The sequence below is a fragment of the Mus caroli genome, unplaced genomic scaffold (genome assembly GCF_978045245.1).
Source record: "Mus caroli unplaced genomic scaffold, Mus_caroli_1 scaffold_2, whole genome shotgun sequence".
NCBI lineage: Eukaryota > Metazoa > Chordata > Mammalia > Rodentia > Muridae > Mus > Mus caroli.
The window spans coordinates 84,175,240-84,202,735 of record NW_028227257.1 but is presented as its reverse complement, the minus strand read 5'-3'; the positions used below and the strand labels follow the sequence as shown (position 1 = coordinate 84,202,735).

Here is a 27,496-nt window from a genome sequence, read left to right as displayed (position 1 = left end):
CAGTATCTACTCCATACTTTGTCTCTGTATTTCCCCCCCTGAGTATTTTGTTCCCCTTCTAAGAAGGATCAAAGTACCCACACATTGGTCTTCATTCTTCTTGAGCTTCATGTGGTCTGTGAATTGTATTTTGGCTATTCCCAGCTTTTGGGCTAATATCCACTTATCAGTGAGTGCATACCAGGTGTGTTCTCTTGTGACTGGGTTACCTCATTAAGTATGATAATTTCTAGTTCCATCTATTTGCCTAAGAATTTCATAAATTCATTGTTTTTTAATAGCTGAGTACTACTCCATTGTGTAAATGTACCACATTTTCTGTATATCCATTCCTCTGTTGAAAGACATCTGGGTTCTTTCCAGCTTCTGGCTATTATAAATTAGGCTGCTATGAATATAGTGGAGCATGTGTCCTTGTTATATGTTGGAGAATCTTTTGGGTATTTGCCCAGAAGTGGTATAGCTGGGTCCTCAGGTGATACTATGCCCAATTTTCTGAGAAACCTTCAGACTGATTTTCAGAGTGTTTGTACCAACTTGCAATCCTGCCAACAATGGAGGAATGCTCCTCTTTCTCCATATCCTCAGCAGTCTCTGCTATCGCCTGAGTTTTTGATCTTAGCCATTTTCTTTGTCTAATTTTCAGTTGAGAGCCATCTAGTTTGCTTTCAATTTCTGGTGTTACAAAAAGAGCTGGTATGAATATTGCTGAGCAAGTGTCCCTGTGGTATAGTGGGCCTCCTTTGGTTATGTACCAAGAAGTGATATAACTGGGTCTTGAGGTAGAACTTTTCCAAGTTTTCTGAGAAAACATCAAATTCATTTCCAAAGTGGTTGTACAATTTTGCACAACCACCAGCAATGGATGAGTGTTCCCCTTGCTCTACATCCCTGCCAGTATATACTATCACTTGAGGTTTTGATCTTATATATCAGAAGATGGAAAGATCTTCCATGCTTCCATGCTCATGGATCAGGAAGATAAACAGTGTGGAAATGGCCATTTTACCAAAAGCAATCTGCAGATTCGATGCAATTCCCATCAAAATTCCAAAACAATTCTTTACAGACCTTGAAAGAGCAATACTCATCTTCATATAGAAAAACAAGCCAGGCAATCGTGGCACATGCCTTTACTCCTCGCACTTGGGAGGCAGAGGCAGGATATCTGAATTCGAGACCAGCCTGGTATACAGAGTGAGTTCCAGGACAGCCAGTGCTATACAGAAAAACCATGTCTCAAAAAAACAAAAAAGAAAAACAATAAAACCAGGATGTTGCGAGTAATTTTAATATACATGCTTCTGCCTTATTGCTAGTTCTTCCCGTGCTACTGGAACAGTCAGCTGCTGGCCGTTTTTCCCCAGGAGCTGTGATCATTCCCCAAGTCTTTCACAGCTAGCTTTACCAAGCTGCCAATAAGTGTGCCCCGGGTGCCCTCTTTATCCTCCTGCTGGCCTCAGCCCCATGGATGGAAAACACTAGACAGGTTTATTATTTTAAAACTAGCCAGATAACTCAACGGCTGGGCAAAGAGTTTCCTGTCCTGATCTTATCAGCTAAGTCCTGCCATCTACTTGGCCCCCACTCAGAGCAGAGGCTATATATTCTAGGTGTCCCAAGACCTACTTGACTGCAGCTTCCTCCTCATTTCAAGGCCTGGTCTGAATTCTCTCCTTTTTCCCTGACTCTTTTCTCTTCCTTCTAGGACCCAGAAATCCCACCTTTTTCCTTTTGCTCAGAAATTGGTTTCCACCTTTTTTATTGACACAATCAAGAACTAATTAAGGAAACTACACCTCCCTCTACACCAGGAAATCAAAGACAATCCTGAACAATAAAAGAACATCTGGAGGTATTACCATCCATGATTTCAAGCTGTACTACAGAGCAAATAGTGATAAAAACTGCATGCTACTTTTAAAGGAATAGACAGGTTGATCAATGGACTCTAATTGAAGACCCTGACATAAACTTATGGACACTTGATTTTTGACAAAGAAGGAAAAACCAAACCAAAAAAAAATTCATCTTCAATAAATGGGGCTGGTCTAACTGGATGTGTGCATGTAGAAGAATGCAAATAGTTCCATAGCTATCACCCTGCACAAAACTCAAGTCAAAGTGAATCAAAGACCTCAATATAAAGCCGAATACACTAAAACTAATAAAACGGAAATTGTGTAATAATCTTAAACTCATTAGTACATGAAAAAAATTCCTGAACAGTATACCAATGGCTTGGGCTATAAGATCAACAACTGATAAATGGGACCTGATGAAACTGAAAAACTTCAGTAAAGCAAACGATGCTGGCAATAGGAAAAAATAGCAGCCTACAGATTGGAAAAGGATCATTACCAACCCTATACCCAACAGATGGGTAAGATCCTAAATGTATAAATAACTCAAGAAGTTAGAAGTCAACAATCCAAATAACCCAATTAAAACATGGGATACAAAGCTAAACAGAATTCTCAACAGAGGAATTTTGAATGGCTAAGAAGCCCTTAAAGGAATGTTCATATTCCTAATTTATCAGGGAAACACAAATTAAAATGACCCTAAGATTTCATCTTTCCATCTTTCTATTACCACTTCTGAAAAGATCCCTTGGCATTAGATGCAAGAGTTGTGCTGTTGATTTATCAGTTTGAATGTATTCCATAACTCATTAGTCATTTAAATAAGTATCAACCTTGCCCAATTTTAAGATGAGAGAGAAGTAATTCCTCACAGTTAAATAACTTGTGGTAAGTCAAATATTATTGAAATCAGGAAACTAATAAGGAACCCACGTTGGCCTGATTTGGACTAATTTTTGCTGGAACAAGGCATTGATATAGAAACCTATCCTCTTTCATATATGCTAAGCATTCTATTCAGTGGGCTCAGAGGTGACTTCTGATAGCAAACCATCTGTACAGAGAAAAGACCATGCTTAGCTCCTTCAAAGGGTTCTGGATTTGAAATTGATGAGTTCCAGGGTTTGAGAGAAATTACTTCCCTCAAGGTTACATAAGAGAAGTCAGAGATTTCTGACTCTCCGCACCTAGGTAGGTCTCATGCCAGTATTCTCGGGACTAGCCTTGTAGTTTCATTTCATACTGACAAGGACATATTCTGGAATCTGATTTCAAGTGAATGCAGGAATGAAAAAATGGCTGGTGGTGAATTTTGATACAGTGGCTGCTTCCTTTCAAACATTTAAAGTAACTGTCTGCCCTCCTTTCTGAATAGAAATGGCATTTTTGTTGTTATAATAAATGGCAGAGATACAGCAGGGAAGATCCACAAAGTATAAATATAAGTGAATCTGCATTAAGAAAACAAATCAGTATGTATGGTCCATAATTTGCAATCTAATGGAGTTGACATTCTAAGAAATGAGAAACACAAAGCTTAAAAGAAAGTATTTTTATACTTATTGATTATAAATAAAATATAGATGATGGAATATAAAAACTGCAGGATTATCTGAACATGTGGTTTTTTTAACATAACATTTCAACCAGTCAGGATGACATTGGACAACAGTAGAATATTATGATTCAAATGACTGAAAAAAATGAGGATACAATGGGCTTCATGTCTATCATGTCTATTTATCCAATAGGTCATTGTCAGAGGTTTTTTTTTTTTTTTTAACCTTCATTTTCTCCCATCCATATTTATCTGGTTTTGTTCATTGATAAAAATTACTATTAACCACAATAATGCTTGGTTATTGAAAAAGAGGGTGTCATTCCAACCTTTCAAGAGAGATTGGGATGTTTTTAGTCACGTATAAAATCCTGAGCTAGCTCTTCTGCTAAACCTTTTCCTGTGGGACTGGCTATGAAGTCCCTTTTCCCTGAAGATGTTGGAGTCTAAAGTGCCAAAGATTTAATAATTCAATACATGAAGCATTATAAATTACTACACTATATTAATGAATAAGAAATACATAGAATATAACATATTTCAGTTTGTGCTAAGTATATTACATGGAATGATATATCACTGTGGTTAGTTTAGAAAGAAAATCTTACTCCATCATATCCCTATTTACTGAGCTTTTATTTTATATGGAGACATGGTGGGAAGGTGTGCAAAGAATTGACATACAAAGTATTCCAATAACTACTTTCAATTATCTGAGTTCAATGAATAATGTGGAACTCAGTGATTTAAGTTAGTATTTATTCTTCCTTTGTTTTTGGTAGGTTATAATTACAAGCAGCTTAGATTACTGGTATGTTAATCATTTTATGATGCTCCAAGGGAATGACAGAATTAATTAATTTAGAATGAGAAGAGCTTATTTAGCTTACATCTTGAAGATTCTAGTTCAAGTCCAGATGAATCAACTCGTTTGGAGTTCTACTGGTTGTTTTAGATGACAGTAGCAGGGAAATCAGCTCAGCCCATGCCTAGGAAACAAAGAGAAGAAGCAGGTTCTAGGAACCTTGATTTCCCTTTGAGAACATATCTTTAGTCCTCTAACCTCACACAAGCATCCGGCTCATAAAGCTTCCTTGGAATTGTCAGACCTCCTCTTGTACATGGCAAAAACTCTGACTCTTTATAAAAGAAGTAGCTGATATTTATTGAGTGTAAGTAACAGCATGACGGTAGGCATTGATCTGGCCAGTATCCAGCTCAGAAAATCTTATCAAGACAGGTACACATAACTGCTGCACACATTTTGCAAGATCAGTGAGTGTGCAAACAACTCCTCTGAGGCACATTACTCTATAATCTGAATTACTAACTATTACTCTGTGCTGGCATGTTATATAGCACTGAAGGTTATGAAACTGGTGTGTCAGCAGAGACCATAAAATCAGTTTAATCTCTTTTATCATTATACTGTATTATAGGATGATAGGTCTAAAATATAGGAAGACATCGAGCCTGGTTCTAAAACAGGATGAATAATTGGATTTTAAGAAGATTAGTGGAATACACAACAAGAAGAAAAAAAATGTGTAACATGAAAATGTAAGCAGACAGAGGGGATAAGAAAGATAACATGTCCATAAAAGAAAGAAAGAAAGAAATATTGAAGTAGGACTTGCTATTATACCATCTTCATACTAATAAACAAACAAATAAGCAAGACAAGTTCTTCATGCCAGTAGAATGAGGGAGGTTCATTGTCACTGAGTGTTAAATCATCAGGTAATATATAAAGTCTTTCCTATCATACTAGATAATTTCCTTTTAATACCTGTATGTTCTGAGGCAACACTTGGGGTAAAGAATAATATTAGCAAGCCTAAATGAACTCTTTTGTTAACAGTCACAAAACAGGGAAATGCAGGAGATGAGTTATACATGATATCTATGATTCTTTACAAAGAACTGTAATGTTGATGCATGTGCTTAAGACTATTCTTATGGCCTTATCTTACAAGCTCCACATTTGCTCATTTAGTTCACCATCATTTAATAAATGATTTATTCTAGTTGATAAAATACCTATTAGGAATTATTTCATTACCTCTACAATGCGTTTTCCTGAGTTTAGACAGGTCATTTAACTTTTACATGCCAAAATATATTTCCTAGTGAAGTCACTACAAATGGATGACTTTATGGTTAAGTTATTAATAATACTTAAAAAGAGCACGTGAAATAAATTTTGCATCCTAATTTAAAAATGCAGTAAAGGAAGGTAAATTTATCTTTATAAAGTTATTATAGTATAACTAAAGCACTTACATTAACCTGCATAACATTATAAAATAGTGTTTAGACTTTCTCATATTTCTTTAATCTACTCTTATTCATTTTTAATAACATGAGAGAGAAGCCTGATGGGTAATTGTTTCTTTGAATTTCAACAATGAATATGGGTCATGTGCAAAATTTAACAAAATAAAACACTGCAAATCACAGACTAAGCTTGTGGCTCTAGATGTTATAGCACTGCAAACGGATATTTTAGTGGATCATATTTTCTTATGGGATTTCCAAATCACATAATTAAACATGATGGTCATGTGATAACAGCTTTTGTGGAGCTGAGGCATGAAGATTGTGAGTTTCAGGCCACATAATGAAATGCTTTATCTGATATGAACAAGCAAAATTATTCCTGAATCATATCATAATTTTTCTCTGGTTGTCATGAAGAATCTGACAGATTGAACTAGAGAAAGGTTCAAGTTCAGAATGGTCCTCAGGCATTGGTTCCCGGGATCTGTAGTAATAAATTCCTTTGCCTGCTCACTTGACAACAGTAAATGAAATACCTGGTCACAAGATTCTGGTGAAAATGATGTCCTGATACTCCACTATTTACATCATCATTTTAAGTTTATATGCAGTCTACTTACAGAGCCAAAAAATATATATTTAAAGTCATGTACAGGATGTTTTACAAGGCAGGTGGAAAACTGCTTGAAAGTTATTCAGAGTTGCATTTCAAATTTTAGTTCCATCTTAAAGCAGAAAATATTTGGTATCCATATCAATACATAAAGGAACAAACATAATGTTGGTGATTTTACTGATGGTAGTTTTCTTCTGACTCCTACACATTCTTACCTACTTCACTCTGACTGGTTACTATGAATACTTTAGTAAGATTTTCTCATTTTAAACCTAAGCTTAAAAAAAAACACACAAGGATTTAATAATAATGACTAACATTTATGATTACTTGTGAGCCAAATGTTTTTATAATACTTAGGGAATTAGTTTACTTGAACTTATATTAACTCTGGAAAGTGTTATAATGTCGGGAGGGAGGGGTAGCTGAAGAGACTGAGCCACAGAGATTGTTCACAACTTAAGGGTCTTCCTTTAGATTTTACAAAAGACTTATTGAAGAGTCAAGACTTGAACCCTGGCAATATCACTCCATAATTCGAGCCTCTACCCCTATATAGTTCTCTTCAGAAATAGGCCGGGGCCTAGCAAACACATAAGTGGATGCTCACAGTCAGCTATTGGATGGATCACAGGGCCCCCAATGGAGGAGCTAGAGAAATTATCCAAGAAGCTAAAGAGATCTGCAACCCTATATGTGGAACAACATTATGAACTAACCAGTACCTCGGAGCTCTTGACTCTAGCTGCATATGTATCAAAAGATGGCCTAGTAGGCCATCACTGGAAAGAGAGGCCCATTGGACACGCAAACTTTATATGCCCCAGTACAGGGGAATGCCAGGGCCAAAAAGTGGGAATGGGTAGTTAGGGGAGTGGGGGGAGGGTATGGGGGACTTTTGGGATAGCATTGAAAATGTAATTAAGGAAAATACGTAATAAAATATATTTAAAAAAAGAAAAATAATAACTGTAACTCAGAGACATTTATTCTTTTATATATTTAGTGAGACATGATAGTGAAAATTGTCAAAATATTCATTACTGGATTTTAACATGTGATATGAGCCCCAAACCATATCTTAGGGAAGACATAGAGCCTGGTCAGTGCTCAGGGCAGACAAAACATCTTCATTCTTTTACAACTATGACTTTGAGTTAACTCATATGCTCAGTGATATATCTCGACTTTCAGATTAAGACTGTGGTCATCTGAAATGCTACATTCTTCCAATTTGAAAGATCTGAGAAAGGAAATTTATTAATAGGAAAGGAGAGTGATGTGAAGTAATATACAGCATGGCTTAAAGACAGTTTGGAAATCAGTACATCTAAACACAGTTCAACAGAGAAGGAGAAACCAAGGTTGCAACATGGTATGAAGCAATGATCAGAACAAGAGCACACCTAGTCAGCCTGTCATGCTTTCCAAAGGTGCTCTCATAAGACAAACACCAAGGAGCTCAGAATAGACATGTGACTTTGAAAAGATTTACAAAATTCTCATAAGGAGTTCATACACTACTCTTTATTTATAATCTCTGTATATTCCATGAAGTTGCCACAGAAACCCTGTCATCCTACACTGCACTTCAATTCAGATTTGACAGTAGGAATTCGGGAGAGAGGGTATGTTAAAACTAGGAAAGGGGATAACATTTGAAATGTAAAGAAGATATCTAATTAAAAAAAACTATTCTCACGGTTGACTTATGTAAAATGGAAATATTCTATATGCAATCCCCTTTTCTCTGACTGTTACCCTCCAAAGACCAACCAATGTCTTTTTGAACGTATCCAGGGACTGTCACCCACATATTAAGGAAAAGAGCTAGAGAGCATCATCTGCTCTTCCAATTTCCCAGCCTTCTTAGGTGGTCCTTGCAAAGTTTTGTGGTGGATTAAGTGCTGCTACTCAGTGGGTACTGGTCCCTGTGCCAGTTCATGAGGATGCACACACTGGTGTTAGAGTCACAGCAGGCTATCTTTACCTCATGTTGGACTTGGGCCACATCAATTTTATGAGGTCACGTTGTCCATAAGGGCTTGCTGTTATCTATGCCCAACAAAGTTGTATTCTACTTGAGACCCTGGACCCCATCCATACAATTTCATTGGATTTTCTGTTGGTTTCTAGATTATCTTCTCTGGCTGATCTGGACGATATACCTGAGCAAGTATTTTAAGTCCAGAATGTATCTTGTTGGTATGCAAGATATTTTAGTTTAGGCTTAAGCTGCTTATGTCTATCATCCCTTCCTTTGAGATGTGTTTTGTGCTGTTGAATATGAATAGGCTTTGGATGGACCATCTCAGAACTTAAACACACACATCAGCATAAGCTGAGCCTGGAAGTTTTGTTTCACAAGCACATCATATGCTATTGACTATGTGTACTTAAATGAAAATACACATCAAGTGTTTGGCTAGCATCTAAATTTTTTCTGTCAATTCTCTTGGTGTTGTAAAAACAACAGACAGAAATCAAAACAACATAAAGATATCTAGGTATGCTTACAAACACACACACACACACACACATGTGCGCGCGCACACACACATTTTTCTCCATTGGGGGGGGGGAAGCACTCATTTAGAGTTTTTTTCTATCAAAAGCAAATTTCAACATTTGAAAAAATATGTGTTGGAAGTATGCTGTTTATGGAAGAGTGACAAGATGACAGCTTTACCTCTTGCTCTTGACCCTATAACAGCAGAACTATTTATTCCAGGTCAACACTATGGGAAACTTCTTACATATTCTGCATATCTTCTAAGAGTGAATACTGAATATTTGTGTCACTAGTATGTAGGTATTAAGGATCACCCATTCTCAGAGACACTCCAGAGTCTTCATGTAGTCCCTAGAAATATAAGGTTGTCTGTCACCGGCATCCCCAGGACCATGGAAGTCACTTAAACCTTCCCTAAAGTACTGTCCGAAAGGAAACCTTCATATATATTTTCATCTCAGTGTTTGATCCCTTTGAGAGTGGTGTATCAGCTGAGCTCTTAAAATATAGTTTTTTATTTAAGTGAAAGATATGGGGGGAGATTTTAGGGAATTTTTACCCATAAGGATTTCAGGTTGTGTCTCCTATTGTTGCTGACACACGTGGGAAAAGATCGGGATTTGTACAAGTGTGGCCTCTCTCCCAGACACTGAAGCCCTGCACAAAGTCAGTTCGGAAAGAGATTCTCCTCAGCGGCAAACTGCACTGTCTATTCATATTTCTCTTCCACCTGCCCCCACAATGGCGCCTGTTTGTGCAGCCCACATGCAACAAGGCTGTGTTTGTAAGTAAGGGTCCATTCACTGGCTGTCTATTTAGAAGCCTTGACAGAAAACCCCATGAAAAGCTCTTCCATTCAAATTTATCTTTAATGACTTGCTCCATTCAGTATAGATGGTAGGCAGGGGGAGGGTCCTGGGGCTTGGCTTCTCCCACTATGGAAGAAAAGAAAGCATTTCTATAAAGCCCCCTGACGTGCTGTGGTTATTAAACAACAGGTTATAGCAAAAAAAAAAAAAAAAAAAAAAAAAAAAAAGACTAGTAGGAGAAATTATTTCAGGTGTAAATTTTTTTTTCCCTTCGCAGGCAACACTCCTCCACATCCTGTTCTTTTTTATTTCTCTCTCTCTATGACTTAACTTTACTTACTCTCTGTCAACGAAAGTAATCACCTTCCCTTCCAAGAGGTCTGACTACCCGTCCAGTGTCCCAGAATTTCCCCGCGGACACTGTTAACCTCCTGAAAGTCTCTTTCATTGTACACATTAGTGTCGCCCAACAATTCTTTTGTTTCGTAATTTATTATTTGTATGCGTGGACATTCCATCCTGTACATATGAATATAGGGCAATTTGTGCTCTCTGTGCTCTTCTGAGTTTTTTTTTTTTATGGATTCTGAGTAGTGGTCTCAGATCACTAAGTGTGTAAGACAAGTACTTTGACCTGCAGGGTCATCTCACCACAGTCCCTCACCCTTTTAGAGATGAACTACTAAGGAAACGTTTAAATGAACCCGAGAGTGGGGATGTTTTCAAATGAGAAATACCCCTCACTATCATTTTTAATAAAGGTTGTTAAATTTGTAGTTTATAGGTTTTATCTGATTGCCTTATTTAATGAATACTATCCATTCAGATTTTCACATAATAATGAATATCCAGTCAGTGTTTGTCAATATTGTCTTGAATATCACACAGTGATATTCCTTGAGTGCTTTAACTCATTGTCTGACACTCCTAATAGTTATTGAGTGTGAGTCCTTATATAAGGGTTTTCCTAAGAGAAGTAGAATATAAATGTAATAAAACTTGGTAAAGTCTCCCATACCATTGCATTCTGCTTTCTTCTAATACTACATCTGCTTTGGAGAGTTATAAATGATAAAGATACGACTCAGTTATATCTGCTTTGTTTTTTCTTGAAACTAGCAGCAACTGTAGAAAAAAAAATGGAAATGCTCCTATTCAATTAAAGGCAAAGTAACAAAGAGCTCTGGTGATCTTGATAAAACAAAAAATTATTTTTATCTATGAAATCAAATGATTCTATACTAATGAAATAGCTTTGAGGAAAAATCATGCAGATTTCTTGCCCAAGGCTCAAAACTGAAAGACATGTCAAATAATTTTAGTCATTAATATAAATAGGATTTTAATGCAACATTTTGGAGACTCCATATTAATTCCAGAATTCACGTACTGAGCAAGATAATGATTATTCCTTTTTTCCTTTTCCTTTGCCCAGGGCACTATGATGCCTTTGTATGACCTTGATTGCTAATATTAAGAAGAAAATTATTTTAAAAAGATTTTTGTAAGTTGACTAAAGTGTGAGTGAGAATTTGGGACAAACAATCATGTCCAGATTTCACCAACCAATGAGATGTGTAGTGAACCATAGTAACATTGTCCACTGTGAATGGAAGACTTAGTTCCAACTATAGAATAGGATCATATTGCTAGAAATCTGTGTTCTTTGGTTATTGCTAAATATAATTATATTTCTACTAGTAACAAACTATATAAAGTTGTAAAAAAATTTAATTCATATATTTCAATATTTGGTTACATTTTCAATTATTTGATGTAGACCTCATCTGACTCTCAAATTCATTCTTATGGGCTTTTCTTTAATTGTTGTTCTAGAAATGTTGTTAGCTAAGTGAGCCTTTCTGAACCTCCCCTCCATATCTCATAAGTTCCTAGATCTACTTCAAACATCATATCCAGTTCACTCTTCTAGCCCAGCCTTCCATTTTTGTGCCACCCATCACCTTCTGGCTTCATCCAGGATGCCATTGCCTGCCCACAACAACAACAACAATGACAACAACAAAGTCCTCTCATACCATAGCTCGTGATTCTTTCCAGCCGTGTCACTGACTTTTAGTCTGATGGCCCAGCTTGGTTGAATATGCCTGTTCTTCTTCTACATAGACCCTTTCCCAACCCCAGAACTCAATTTCAAACTCAAAGTTTAGACCAGGATTCACAAGTCCGCCAAAAGCTTAGCCCCATGAGTCCACCTGACTATCTTCTATCTAAGCTACATCCAGTATTCAGCCCCTATCTGACCTGAATACCTGTCCTCTGTCCAAACCAACTGTGTCCAGATCAGTCACAGAACTGAAATAAGAAGTTCACATGCATAACTCTTATCACAAAAATATAAACAATATGGAAGATCAAAATCAAGGCAGGTTTTCATCACCACAAAAAAATCCTCCTGTATGATAGAAATATTCATCAATGAGACTTACCTAAATGAACCTTAAAACACATATAAAACAATACAAAAAAACACTAAAAAACAAAATTAAAAAATAAAAGTAAAACATATACTTGGTCTAATAATTCAACATTTTGTCGAACTATATGAGCCTATATTAGAACATATTGGTGTGTTTACTATTGCAGCACTAATACCATATGAAGACACATAGAAACAGTTGAATGAATATAAATATAATGAACTTAAAGAGAATAAAATTCTAATGATGCCCCCCTGAAATCTTTAAATATGAGATGGAAGTGAGAAACACAATCCAGGATTTGGAAACCATATTTAATAAACAGAGAAACATTGAAGATAAGACAAGCTTAAAAACTAGTAATTTAACTAAGAAAACAAACGGAATGCCTTTCAAGTAGACTTAATCACACAGAAGATAGAAATTCAGGACTCAAAAATAAAACAAGTGAATACACCAAACAACCAAAGTCTATAAAAAAGTAAAAATAAATAAATAAAATAAAGCAGAAAGAAATAGAAAGTTATTATAAAAGAATGTGGGAAACCATGAAAACATTCAATCTTCTAACTATGAATGATTATATCAACAACAGCCATCTAATATTTGAATAAGATACCAAAAATATACTATATTAAGTCATACTCTTCAACAAGTGGTGTGTTATTAGGTGACTATATACATGTTTCTATATCTATATCAATAACTCTATCTCTATATATCCATATACATATCTATGTATCTATGTATCTATGTATCTATGTATCTATCTATCTATCAATCTATCTATCTAAGATATATATATATATATATATATATATATATATATATATACACACATATATATGTGTACTGGATATGGATATGAAGATACATATATATATATGCATATATAGCCTCATATCCATATGTATACTCAACTTCATAATTGATACTCTTTAATTAAATTGTGTTTTTTAATTTGACTGTGTCTTTCTTTTCTAAACACAGTTTTGATCTGTGTATTGTGTGATTAAGGTTAATTCTTCCTATGCTGCTATAACAAGGCTGAATGTTCCAATCTAGTCTCATGTAGTTCCACAAAACCAAATGCCAAGCTGGGGAGATGTCTTAGAAAGTAACAGGACTTCTTATGCAAGGATTATTAACGGCATTTCTATCACAACTACAAATAAAACAGTCAAGTCTGTGTGTGTCCTCCAGTAACCCTGGTATTTCACAATACAAGAGTATCCTAATAACTCCCTGTCCAGTCAGTCTACCTAAAATGGTAAGCATATGATACAGTGACAGGCCCTGTCTTGTGGTAATCAGGCAGAGAGTGATAAAAGGAAGGCCATTGACTCTTTTCTGTCTTTCCAATGCTTATCTCAGGGTATAATCACCCACATACTATTGTTTATGTACCACATACACTCACATATACAGGTGCACAACCACATAAACATACTAAAAAATAGTAGCAATGAAATGGCCGTGTAAAAACTGTATAAAGGTGGATAGTATGAATTGAAAAATCAAAGTAAGCACAATGTCTAGACAGCAATAATTGGTGGATTGGTTGGGGGTTATTGTTTATTGTCCTGACTTGCCAATTTCCTCTAAATTTAAAAACTCCTAGCATATTTATTTCAGAGACATCAAATGAGTTTATTATTACCATATGTACTCTAACTTTGTAAAATTCAGAGGAGTTTTCATCTGTTGATTCACAAAGCTGGTTAAAACAAAATTATAACAAATCTCAAATGAAACAACCTTACCTTTCAAAAGTGATGGATTGCATTCTGTCTCAGAGTTTCCTCAGGTCATATTGTTATTCTCAGCCGGGCTACCTAAGTGTGGATGCTTCAGTCCTTAGAAGGGGGGAAAATATTTACAGGAGGAAATATAGAGACAAAGTGTGGGGCAGAGACTGAAGGAAAGGCCATGCTGAGACTGCCCCACCTGGGGATCCATCCCATACACAGACACCAAACCCAGACACTATTGTGGATGCCAACAAGAACTTGCTGACAGGAGCCTGATACAGCTGTCTGCTGAGAGGCTCTGCCAGTGTCTGACAAATACAGAGGCAGATTCTCACAGCCAATCATTGTACTGAGCATGAGGACCCCAATGAAGGAGTTAGAGAAAGGACAGAAGGAGCTGAAGGGGTTTGCAACTCCATAGGAAGAACAACAATATCAAACCACCAGAACTCCCAGAGCTCCCAAGGACTAAAGCTCCAACCAAAGAGTACACATGGAGCAACCCATGGCCACAGCTGTATATGTAACAGAGGATGGCCTTGTCTGGCATCAATGGGAGAAGAAGCCCTTGGTCCTATGAAGGCCCGATGACCCAGTGTAGGGGAATGCGAGGGCAGGGAGGCGGTAGTGGGTGAGTGGGTGAGTGGGGAAGCATCTTCATAGAAGCAAGGAGAAAGGTTATGGGATAGGGAGCTTTTAGAGGGGAAACCGGGAAAGGGGAATAACATTTGAATGTAAATAAATAAAATATCCAATTAAAATAAATAAATAAAAAAGAATGAATTGTCTTTTGCAGTCCCTTTAAAGTATAGGTACCATTTATAAAAAGGAATTTGAAAAGCAATTTAAGTGCAAAATTCATTTGCTTCCACCTATATCATTTTTCTCTTACATTTTTCGGGGTTTCCAAGTCACATCAGTTTGACAAAAAGGGATTTAATGACTCACTGTTATCAAGACTTGTAACAAGACTTAGAAAATCCTACTTGGTGTTTATGGAAATGGAAATTCTTTTACTTTTATACTTATTACATTGGCTTATACAAATATTAATTAAAAGTCAATAGGTTTGAGAGAGATATAACCAGCCAGCCAGAACTTGATGTGCACCCTATACTATGTGGAGCAGAGGCATGGGTACTCACTGGAATATGCATCAACCGTATGTTCTCAGCATGTTCAGTGCCTAGTGAAGCTAATGGCTCTAGGAAATAGAGGTGAGTGAGGAAAAGAAGTTTTAGTGTGTCCCGGGTTTCTATTAACATCTAAAAACAATTTTAAAACTCAAATTATTAATATACTTTTTAGATCTACCACATTGATCCATACCAGAATGCAAAATGTCCCTCTCTTGCAGTCAATTTATGATTCAGAAATTAAATTTTGCTCAATATGAACATTATATCATTTATATGAATGCTAAAGAAGAGAAAAATCAAGAGATGACTTGCCATAAATTCACAGCCATATGTAAGAGATAGAATGACAGGTGGCCCTTGGGATGATGGTTTGTAAGAGACTCTGGAAGTTTACAGTCACAGATGATGCTTTAGGGTATTGTAGGAGGTATAGAGATGCCAAGAGGAAAGGGGAGCTCACTTCTTCACCTGTCACTGAATTGTGAACTAATAAGAAAAGAGCACGTAAAGGGGTAAACTCAAAAGAAGTTCACTAAGACTCTGTTACATTCATGAATTAAACAGGAAAATTTCCTGACAGAGTTCAGAGAAAAAGACAGTATATCTGAATTTAAATTAAAAAAAAAGTTACTTTTTTATTACCCTATATGATGGCTTGTATATGTTTGACCTAGGGAGTGGCATTATTAGGAGGTATGGTCTTGTTGGAGTAGGTGTGTCACTGTGGGTGTGGGCTTTAAGACCCTCATCCTAGCTGCCTGGAAGCCAAACTTCTCATAGCAGCATTCAGATAAAGATGTAGAACTCTCAGATCTTCCTGAACCATGCCTGCTTAGATGCTGCCATGCTCCCACCTTGACGACAATGCACATAACGTCTGAACCTGTAAGCTATCCCAAGTTAAATGTTGTCCTTTAGAAGAGTTGCCTTAGTCATGATGTATGTTCACAGCAGTATAAGACCATGAGACACCTTAGAAGAATAAGTTTCATAAAGGAAAAATAATGCGGGTTTTATATTTTCTAAGTACTTAGTGGGAGAAATCAGCCCTATCAGATAGAAAAATCTAAAAATGACCAAGAGCACTAAATAAAATGAGTCAGTATTTTAGGGATGATTCCAATGTTAAGCCTTGGGCAAGTTGAATCATTAAGTTTCATGCTTCATGTTTCTGATGAAATACTCCAGTAAAAATAGTACCCTGAAAATGCTAACCTGCAATTACCCAATTAGAACTGCAGTGTTATAAAATGGTTTTGTTAATGAATGTTCCAGTTCTAAATGTTGAATTTTAATTCATCATGTCATAACTCCCAGTGCCATTCTTTTATGTGTGCTAAACAATTTTATTCCCTGGCTCCATTATTTCATCAATATACCTTGGTATCACCTTTCTATTCAGGCACTCCAATGATCAGGTCTTGCTCACTGTGTCCTAGAACAATGTTTCATTTTCAAAGAAATCTAGTCAATGCATAAAAAAGCAGTCAAAGGAGGTAACAACATTTTTATTGAAAGAAAAAAAAGTGATAACAGATATCCCACATCACTGAAAATCTCTAAGAGGTCATGATATTTGGGGCAATACAAATTATTTAAGAATTAAAAATAATTAGTGGCCATTCTAGAGTTACTATTGCAAAGTTCATAAACAGTTTATCAAAATTAAACAGATGTAAACACTTTTTAGGAAAGAAAATTCTATACTTTTTTGATATTCTGTTCAATATATCTTTGATACCCTCTTAACTATAGTGCTGTCATTAACTCATTTCACTACTGTTCAGTGGTTCTGATAGAATAAGAACGATAAATCAGAAGAAAACGAGGAAGAGGAGGAGGAGGTTTTGAAGGAGGAGGTGGAGGAGGAAGAGAAGAAGAAGAAGAAGAAGAAGAAGAAGAAGAAGAAGAAGAAGAAGAAGAAGAAGAAGAAGAAGAAGAAGAAGAAGAACAACAACAACAACAACAACAACAACAACAACAACAACAACAACAACAAGAAGAAGAACAACAAGAAGAAGAACAACAACAACAAGAACAACAACAAGAACAAGTACAAGAAGAACAAAAAGAACAAGAAGAACAAGAAGAAAGAGACTGTTGGTTTCATTCTCCTTTTTTGAGTCTTATTATTCAGGTTATATATTCAAATATGGAATAGAAACATTTGAATTCATTTGTAGTGTGGCTAATACTGATTGCCATGTAATACTTATTCCTATTTGTTTCTTATCAATATAACAATTTTGTTTAGGTCAAAAGTAATGATTGTGAGCAGCTTTTACTTTCTTTTTATTTTTTTTATCTTTCCTTTTTTAAAAGACACTTCCTTGCTTTGCCTGTCTACCATGCTTACATGATAGTTTCTGACTATTTAAATATGCAAGTCCCTTGAAAGCAACAACATTGGGGTTATAACAAAAGCTGCATGAGGAGAATCATGCTCTTTCCCTCTTAACTCCATAAGTACTTAGAACTTGAAGACTGGAGATCGATCTAGCACCATGTTATTCAAGATTTCAGGAGGTGAGGAAGATGAAATTCAACACAGTAAAAATGAATAGGCAGAAGAGCAGATATTTCCTCCAAGCTTGGAGGCAGTACTGAATCTTGTGCAGAGTTATCCCTGTTGTCAGACTTGACCCTTAAGAACAACATGAACATATTTCTGGTAGACAATTTCTATTAGTTGCAGCTGAATTCATTTGCAACTAAATCAGAAGCATGCATTTCTCACAGAGAAGTAAGCCTGTTTTATTCCAAATCTATATAATTGAAATATAAAAAATAATTCATCAAGAAAGCAAATAGCAAATGGTGATAAAGATGTTAAGGGAAGAAATATATCCTCATGCATTGTTGGAGGGAATGCAAGTTGGTTCAACTGCTATGGGGATCTACACAGAGCTTTCTCCATAACTGAAAACTTCACTAATACGTGATGTTACTATTCCACTCACAGTTATACAGCTGGATGATTCTGGGAGCAGATCACAGAGATATGCCATGTTCCAGTTCTACTGCTGCACATTTGACAATTGTCATCATGTGAGGCAATCCTACATATGAATCAAGAAATAAATGAGTAAAGAAATGGTCACTGAAATATCCAGTGTAATTTTATTAAGATGTTATGAAGCCTGAAATGTCATTTGAGAGATCAATGCAACTCAAGAGCATTATTTTAACTGAAATGAGTCACATGCAGAGAATAAGAATTGGCAAAACTGCATATGTTCTTTCATATTTTGGATGTGTGTGCATGTGTGGTGAAAGTAGAAAGTGAACTTTCTGGATTGATTTGGTTTCATTTAGTTGAGGAATGTAAAGATAACAAGAGAGGATAATGGGGTGAACATGAAAAACAACAAGAAGAGCATGAACTAGGGGAGCAGTGGGAGAGTTTGAGATAGGGTAGCTAGGAGGGGTTAGAGAGGGAGACAGGGGTAAAGATATGCTATTCCTTTTTGAAGATAAATTGTTTTAAAAATACTATAATGAAGACAGTTATTTAAGTAAATTATATACATTCCATTAAAAAGCTAAGCTAATGATGAGCTATTTATACAAGCCTTGACTTTCCTTTTTTTTTTTAATTGGGTATTTATTTCATTTACATTTCCAATGCTATCCCAAAAGTTCCCCAACCACTCCCCCACCCACTCACTCCCACTTCTTGGCCCTGTCGTTCCCCTGTCCTGAGGCATATAAAGTTTGCACGACCAATGGGCCTCTCTTTCCAATGATGACTTTCTACTCATTCACCAATATCTGACAAGAAATATACTTACAAATCTGTATACCAGCTATTGATTTTAAAGACCTCTGTTTCTAGCTGTCCTTTAAAAGATTCATTTGTGGATTTTTTTTTTACATTTATGACATCAAAATATACTCTTATTACTCTTATTATCAAGAAATATATACTATAGACAAAGAGAATATTTTCCATTCTTTCTGGAGTTGTGCAGTTAGCACTCACAATAAATTTAATTAACACATTTACACAAATATTGCAACAAGAGTAAGGACATAATTTTTCATTTTTATCATTTTTTCAAATTTCAATCTATTATATAATAATCATTCAACAGCAATTTGATTATCCTTTGTTCTAATCATATCATTTAAATAAACCTTTCTCTTTCATGCCTGGCAAACATCAATATGCTTTAAAGTCTTCCAGAAAACAGAGTTAGAAGGAAGGGATCCAAAAAAAATTTTGTTAGGACAGCCATCACCTTGTTAGCTAAGCCAGAAAAAGACATCAAAAGAGAAGGAAGCTAAATATATGATAAGTATTGATGTAAAATTTGTCAATAAAAAGTTACCAAACTGATTCCAACCACACATCAAAAGAAATATTTATCCTGACAAAGTGAAATTTCTCCCTGGATTGTGAGTGTAATTTTCCATAAGCCAGTGAATGTAATATATCACATTAATAAAATAAATTAAAACAACACATTCCTTTCAGCTGATATGGAAATGGATCATTATATAAAAGTATCACTACTATATTTTGATAGAAAAGTATTTTTTAAAAAATAACTGATTTTGAGTATTCCATATATTGAGTACTCTATTTACAACTTTCTACCTCTCCCTACCAACTCTTAGGACTGACTACCTGATTTAAAAAGAAAGAAAAGTTTATGAATTTAGGAATACGTAAAGGGAACTCAGTATTGTAAAATCTGTTTATGAAAAACCAATAATTAACATCATGATCAATGAGGAAAACTGAAATATTTTTTCTAAAATGCAGTAGAGGGAGAGGTTAGCTATGCTTGCCACTTCTTTTCAGCATTTGAAATTTTACTAAACTATGGTTGAGTGACTGAACACATCAATTTTTTACCTGTTTTATTAGAATGCCAAGCATCAAAATATCCCTTATACAGCCTTGTTATTAAGTAAATTTTCTGGAAGTTGACTTTTAGATTGAGAGTGTGTGTATTTGAGGTAGACTTTAAGAAGTAGAAACTAAGAATAAAAGGCTAAGGGTTTTAGTTTCTTAAATTTCTTGAATGAGTTTCCCCAAGAGAAAGTTTTCTTGTTTTTATCTTACTTTTTTGATAAAATATTTTAATAAAATATAAATAAATAAGCTAACAAATAAGTAAGTGATATAATTTGGCACTGGAGTTAACACATGTATGTTTAGCAAGTTAGATCACAGAACAATTTTCAGGACTCAGAAAGAATTACAGCTATATCTGAGGGTTCTGGAATGCTCAATGGTTGCATGGAGCCTGATTTAAGTTTTTGTTATCCCCTATAAAATATGGGAAATTTAGATCATTTATACATTTTCATGCCCTCTTACCTCTCTTTTGTTTTCCATACCAAGTTATAAAACACATGGATCCAAAATCTTTTAGTAGCATTAGATTTTGAATTAATAATTCATTTTGTTTTGGAAAATCCCTAACAAAATACTGGATAAGGTTTTGGAGGTATAGCTATCACCAAATCAGATTCCTCTGAGCAGGTGTCACCTCTCATGTCACTTCTCTGATGAGGGCTTAGAGAAAAGACTACTCAAGCCTGACAGGAGATGTCTAAGCGAAACAACTCAGCCAAGTCCATCATTAGAATCATTTTAATTCAGCAGAGAAAACAGGTAAAATATTATGTAAGTAGGTGTAACAAAAGCACAGTTTGGAAGAGGTGAAGCAGGGTGTGATAGGATGTAGTCCATGATAGCTCATCCCTCACACAAAGCACAAGCTTCAGTCATGGTGATGGAAATCCCCCAGTTAAGACTGTGCTCTAAGCTTCCATGGAAACTTGTTTTATTGTTTGTAGCCCGGGGAATATGAACTTGAAAATTGCTTTGTATATTCATCTCAATTTTTGAAAATATACACGTTACAGAAGTAAACATTAAGCAGTAGTCAGCTTTCTGAAAGAAAAATATGCAAAGTAAAACACCTGTCAATAACTCAGCTACAATTATATCCCAGAATCTTTCTCAGTTCACTCATTGAGTATGTATTCTACATCACCAAATATGAAGAAACACTTGTATGCTGTTTTTCTTTTCACATTAATACAATACATTCGGTTGATTGGAAAACTGTTTGAGGCACTAAAATCATATAATATATTTTCCATTGTTATTGATATTTATACCTATGTTTGTACTAATAACAAACAATAATTTTAAAATATAAAATTCCTATATTTGAATACTTGGTTAAATTTTCAATTATTTTATGGAGATGTATAAAAATATCTTACTTGAAAATAGATCTTTATCTCATATACTATATGCCCAAAACAGTTTTCTCTTCCACTACTCTTCCCAACTACCTCTCCTCTCCCCCAGATCCAGTCATCTCTCATTCCTTGTCAAAAGAAAAAAATAGTGTTATTTGGTTCTCTGGAGTATAACTTCTTGAGCTCTTTGTATATATTTGAAATTGGCCCTCTATCGGATTTAGGATTGGTAAAGATCTTTTTCCAAACTGTTTGTTGCCTTATTGTCTTATTGACAGTGTCCTTTGCCTGACCTCAAGAAGTTAGACTCCAGAGAAGCAAATAACCCTATCAAAAAATGAGGTACAATTTGCAAAATACATAAAACTCAAGAAGAAGGAAAACCAAAATGTGGATACTTCGTTCCTTCTTAGAATGGGGAACAAAATACCCATAGAAGGAGTTAAAGAGACAAAGTTCATAGCAAAGCCTGAAGGAACGACCATCCAGAGACTGTCCCACTTGGCAATCCACCCCATAAACAACCACCAAACCCAGATACTAGGCAGATGCCAACAAGAGCCTGCTGACAGGAGCCTGATATAGCTGTCACTTGTGAGGGTCTGCCAGTGCCTGGAAAATACAGAAGTGGATGCTCACAGTCATCCATTGGACTAAGCACAAAGTCCCCAATGAAGGAGCCAGAGAAATACCCAGGGAGCTGAAGGGGACTGAAGCCCCATAGAAGGAACATCAATATGAACTAACCAGTACTCTCAGAACTCCCTGGGACTAACCACCAGCCAAAAAAACACATGGTGGAACTCATATGTAGCAGAGGATGGCCTAGTCAGTCATCAGTTGGAGGAGAGGCCCTTGGTCCTGTGAAGGATTTATGCCCCAGTATAGGGGAATGCCAAGACCAGGAAGCAGGAGTGGGTGGGTTGGGGAGCAGGAGAGGGGGAAAGGGATGAGGATTTTCAGAGGGGAAACCAGGAAAGAGGCTAACATTTGAAATGTAAATAAAGAAAATATCTAATAAAAAATGGGCTACAGAAGTAAACAAAGAATTCTCAACTGAGGAATACTGAATGGTTGAAAAGCACCTAAAAGAAAATGTTCAACATTCTTAGTCATCAGGGAAATGCAAATCAAAGCAACCCTGAAATTCCACCTCACACCAGTCAGAATGACTAAGATGAAAAACTCATGTGACAGCAGATGCTGGCCAGGATGTGGAGAAAGAGGAACACTGCTCCATTGCTGGTGGGATTGCAAACTGGTACAACCACCCAGGACACATGCTCCACTATGCTCATAGCAGCCTTATTTACAATAGCCAGAAGCTGGAAAGAACCCAGATGCCCCTCAACAGAGGAATGGATACAGAAAATGTGGTACATTTACACAATGGAGTAGTACTCAGCTATTAAAAACAATGAATTTATGAAATTCTTAGGCAAATTGATGGATCTGGAAGATACCATCCTTATTGAGGTAACCAATAACATAAGAACATATATGATATGCACTCACTGATAAGTGGATATTAGCCCAGAAGCTGAGAATACCCATGATGCAATTCACAAAACACCTGAAACTCAAGAAGAAGGAAGACCAAGGTGTGGATACTTCGATTCTCCTTAGTCAGGAGAACAAAATATATGTGGAAGGAGTTACAGAGATCAATTGTGGAGCAGAGACTGAAGGAATGACCATCCAGAGACTGGCCTACCTGGGTATCCATCCCATAAACAATCACCAAACCCAGACACTATTGTGGATGCCAATAAGAGCTTGCTGACAGGATCCTTATATAACTATCTCCTGAGAGGCTCTGACAGTGCCTAACAAATATAGAAGTGGATGCTCACAGCCATTTATTGGACAGAACACAGGGTCCCTAATGAAGGAGCTAGAGAAAGTACCCAAGGACCTGAGAGCTGAATTGTTTCTCAACCTCATAGAAGGAACAACAATATGAACTAACCAGTACTCTCAGATCTCCCTAGGACTAACCACCAGCCAAAGAAAATACATGGTGAAACTCATGCCTTTAGCTGCATATGTAGCAGAGGATGGCCTAGTCGGTCATCAATGGAGGGAGAGGCCCTTGGTCTTGTGAAGAATCTATGCCCCATTATAGGGGAATGCCAAAGACCGGGAAGCAGGAGCAGGTGGGTTGGTGAGCAGGGGGAAGGAGGGGACAGGATTTTTTCAGAGGGGAAACCAGGAAAGGGGATAACACTTGAAATATAAATAAAGAAAATATCTAAAAAAAAAAAACCAAAATGAAACAAACAAACAAACAACCACAGGCCTCTAAGAGATGATAGGCAAAGAGGACAAGTCAAGATACAATAAAATGAATTAAAAATCTTCCTTGGCTTTTGTTTCATTTTCTTGATGAATAACAGAGTGACATTATAGGCAGCTCAACACTAAACACTGGTGACTCATGCCTACAACCATGTTTGTTTATGAAAAATTAGGTGCTATGTAAAGTAAGTATTTTTTAGTCACTAATATTATGGAGAATACTTAGTGTCAAAACAGTCATAGCCTTATTGGGACCTCAGCTTATTTAGATTTTCCTTTAAGTCATTACTACATATATGATTTTAAAATGTTTAACTTCATAGCCTGTGCATTATAACTCCAGTATCCTTATTCTTGTGAACAATTTTCTTGAGATACTTATGAAATTACAGAATCATAAAAAGTCAGGGATCTATCTGCGTTCCAAGAACAATTTTATTGAAAAGTAAACACAATTTACACACACTCTAGCCATAAGAAAAAGAGTTATGTGATTTAGCTATTTTGCCCACTGAAGATTTATGTGCAATTTACCTTCTTTCAAAAAAGTTGTTATGATATAAGTAATGTGAATTTTCATTTTAGGATAAACATTTCTCTACATCAGTTATTTACTCATTCCTAAATAAGCTTTGCTCTTCTAAGGTTAGTTCATTTTGTAAAGAGATGGTTGTAACTGAGGGGTTAAAAGTCTCTAATGTAAAAGCACTCCACAGTGAGCAAGCCAGAACCCCTGTTCTCAAGTCATCTGGTGTGTGAATGCCCTTTCTCTCCCTTTCTCACATTCTGTTACCTGGATTCTTGGAATAGAGTCCCTGGTCTTTTACTTAGAGTGAGATTTTTGGTGTTTGAAGTATAATCAGGACAAAAGGCTGATAAATGTTGGTGTGGGTGTTACAATTTCTTTTTAGAAATAAATGGATTTATTGTTGAACAAGCTTCTGGAGCTAAGAACCACACTACGCTGCCTATATAAGACAGCCTGGATTTTAATTTTTAAATTGACTTTGACTATTTTTAGTGCTGGAGAATCTGTTTCTTTTCTATTTGTTGAAGAAATCAAGAAACAATACTGAAGCTAGTAACATCTATTGACTCTTTTGTCAGGCTAAAATGGAGTGTTTATAAAATGTCTATCTTTGTATTTATCTATGTTTTATTATTTAATATAGCATTAATTAAGCTTAAAAATTACAAATAATGAATGCTCTTTGCAAAAATGTCTGTGGTATTGAGTTTGGGGTGGCTAATTATGGAAGATCTCTACTTACTTTTCCTTATCAGAATTTTGGAAGTCAATACTAGCTGTTCTACCTACTTTTTAAAACTTCATCTAAATAAAATTTTATAAGAGCAGTGATATATCACTGATCGGATTTTTATTTCCTCACATACCACAGAGGCTTTTTTCAATTAAAATAACAAACATATAGAACTAAATAAAAACATTTAAATTGCTATTATAAACATAAGTGGTAGAGTAGTCGCCTACTATGTGCAGGGCTCTAGGATTGATATCCAGCCCCACAAAGACAAAACACAATTGAGAAACAATCAAAATATAGATGAGAATAATAAAAACATATGCACTGGTTCTAGTTTTATCATATTTATTTTATAACAATATACATGTTATATTTTCTATGAAATTTATTTATTCAATTCATAAACGTCCTAAATATTTCTTTATGAATTTGTATGTGCTGTCTGCTTGCTTTACTTTTGGGATAGCATTGGAAATGTAATTGAGGAAAATATGTAATAAAAATATTAAAAAAAAAAAAATAAAATAAAAATCTTTTTCCTCTTTCAAAAAAAAAAAAAAAAAAAAAAAGAAGAAGAACAAATGAAAGGTTTAAAAAAAAAAAAAAAAAAAAAAAAAGAATATCCCAGAATTTATTTGCCACATCCTCTATTGGTGAATATTCATGTTGTTTTTCTTATTTCAATAATTCTTGCACATAAAGTTTCATTCATCATTTACTTATTATAATGCTCTCTGAGAACCCTTTATACTTGATGATTTAAAATTTGTAAACATTTGACTAAGTTTGTTTTGTTTTGTTTTTTTAACTCACAGCAATGTTTTAAAATGATTCTACTACAAAATATTTGACAAAAGTGTGTGTTCCTGAAGAGATAATTTTTAACTCCCTTGAAGCCCAAAAGAGCAGTTGAGATGGTAACCATGGATAAATAACAATGTATTCCTGTACCATCTTCAGGTTCTTTGGTTACAAATTGTGCACTGTCATCATTCTAGTTAACTTATTTGTTAAAACCTTTTGATTCATCTCTTATGAACATGTAATCTGCTATAATACATATTTTAAGTAGGTATATAAAACAGTATTATTCTGCATTTCTTGCATTTTCTTTTTTTTTTTAGTTTATTTAATCTCAAGGCAGACTGACATATCTATTAATAACAATCTCCAAATCTCAAACTCTTAAGACACAGGTTTGGCTTTCGTTTGTGCTTTTGTTCTTCATTGGCTGCCTATAGCTGCTGTCTCCTTTGACTCTGTGATATGTTCTACAGAAGCAGTCTTTATATTTAAAAATATGATTTGGTAACAGAGAGAAAGAAGACCCAGTGCGACCATATTTGACCTTCCACGTTAACTGATCACAGAGTTCTTCCTCTGATCCCATTAGTAAATTTAAACTGATTCCTCTCCTGGTAAACTATGTGGTCAACCCTGTTAGCCACACAGCAGGAAATTCAAGTCTATCCCTAAGAGCAACAACAAAAACTTTAGGCCTGGATTAAATCTATTTTATTCTGCTGCTAAGAGGCTTCTCTGAGTTGGTAGCATCTTCATTGAGATCTGTATTAGTCAGGGTTTCTATTCCTACACAAAATATCATGACCAAGAAGCAAGTTTGTTGTGCCCACCTCGTCCAACAAGAAAAACGCAACATGATCTGATTCTTCTCAACAGCTTTATTGCAGGAACTCCTCGGTGCTACGGGAACACAGGGCACCCAGGGAGGACTCATTATATACACCCCAGCACAGGGAAAAGCTTTGTGTCCTCCTGGGATTGGTCAGTCTACCGACACCTTAATTTGCATGCACCCACTCAGGAGGGGTTGGCGCCAGATTAGGGCTAAGGTGTACTGGAAACCGGCGCCATCTTTTAAGCATCAGCTGCCTACAAAAGTTGGGGAGGAAAGGGTTTATTCAGCTTACACTTCCACATTGTTGTGCATCACACAGGGAAATGATGCCAAGTCCATGTAGCTGTACTGCTAACTGGATTGCTTCCCCTGGCTTGCTCAGCTTGCTTTCATACAGAACCTTTGACTATCAGCCCAGATATGACACCACCCACAGTGGGCCCTCCCACCCTTGATCACCAATTGAGAAAATGCCTTACAGCTGGATCTGGATCTAAGGAGGCATTTCCTCAAGGGAGGCTACTTTCTTTGTGATAACTCCAGCTTGTTTCAAGTTGATGCACAAAACCTGCCAGTGCAGGATCCTATGTTATATTGCAATGTTAGTGAATGTCTATCTACACTCCCATGACATTCTTGCAGAGACAATGATCCAAATGAGCAGATATCTGAGAGAAAATCTCTACAAATTCACTATTGTGAGCTTGTCAAGCCTTGCCTTGCCCACATGATCTTACTAATTAGAATCCTTCTCCTTTATTGCTTTTTCATGGCTGTTACACAAATCATTACAAGGCAAGGGTGGTTTGAGAGACAATTTTGTCAGTCTAAGTTCTGAAATCCCAATTTCTAATCATGTTTAGAAATATATTTCAGCTTAGAAAAGAATAGGGAGAAATGTTTCTGTTCTCTGTAATTTGACATAATTTTTATGTGTGTTGACTAAATATAATTTTTTTCTACAAAACATATCCCTATAGATGTATTTTTTATTTTTAATATGGCATTTTCATTATATTTGTGTGGTTTTGTCCGTATATGTGAATGTGTACTTCAGAGAGTATGAAGGAGCAGAAGTACCCATGTCAATATCAGGAC

The 27,496-nt window shown here is 35.8% G+C and overlaps 1 protein-coding gene across 2 annotated transcripts in view; it reads left to right on the top strand.

Moving 5' to 3' along the window:
* The window catches only part of Lrrc4c (leucine rich repeat containing 4C), a 1,324,975-nt gene that overhangs the window by 168,838 nt on the left and 1,128,641 nt on the right, over positions 1 to 27,496 (top strand). Inside the window, exon 1 of one of the 2 annotated variants that reach the window (XM_085834628.1) lies at positions 1,778 to 1,855. The exons of the other annotated variant lie outside the window; for it this stretch is intronic. The gene's annotated coding sequence lies outside the window, so the exon portion shown is untranslated. Of the gene's footprint in view, positions 1 to 1,777; positions 1,856 to 27,496 lie in introns of those variants that run through there. 2 annotated transcript variants of the gene reach the window in all.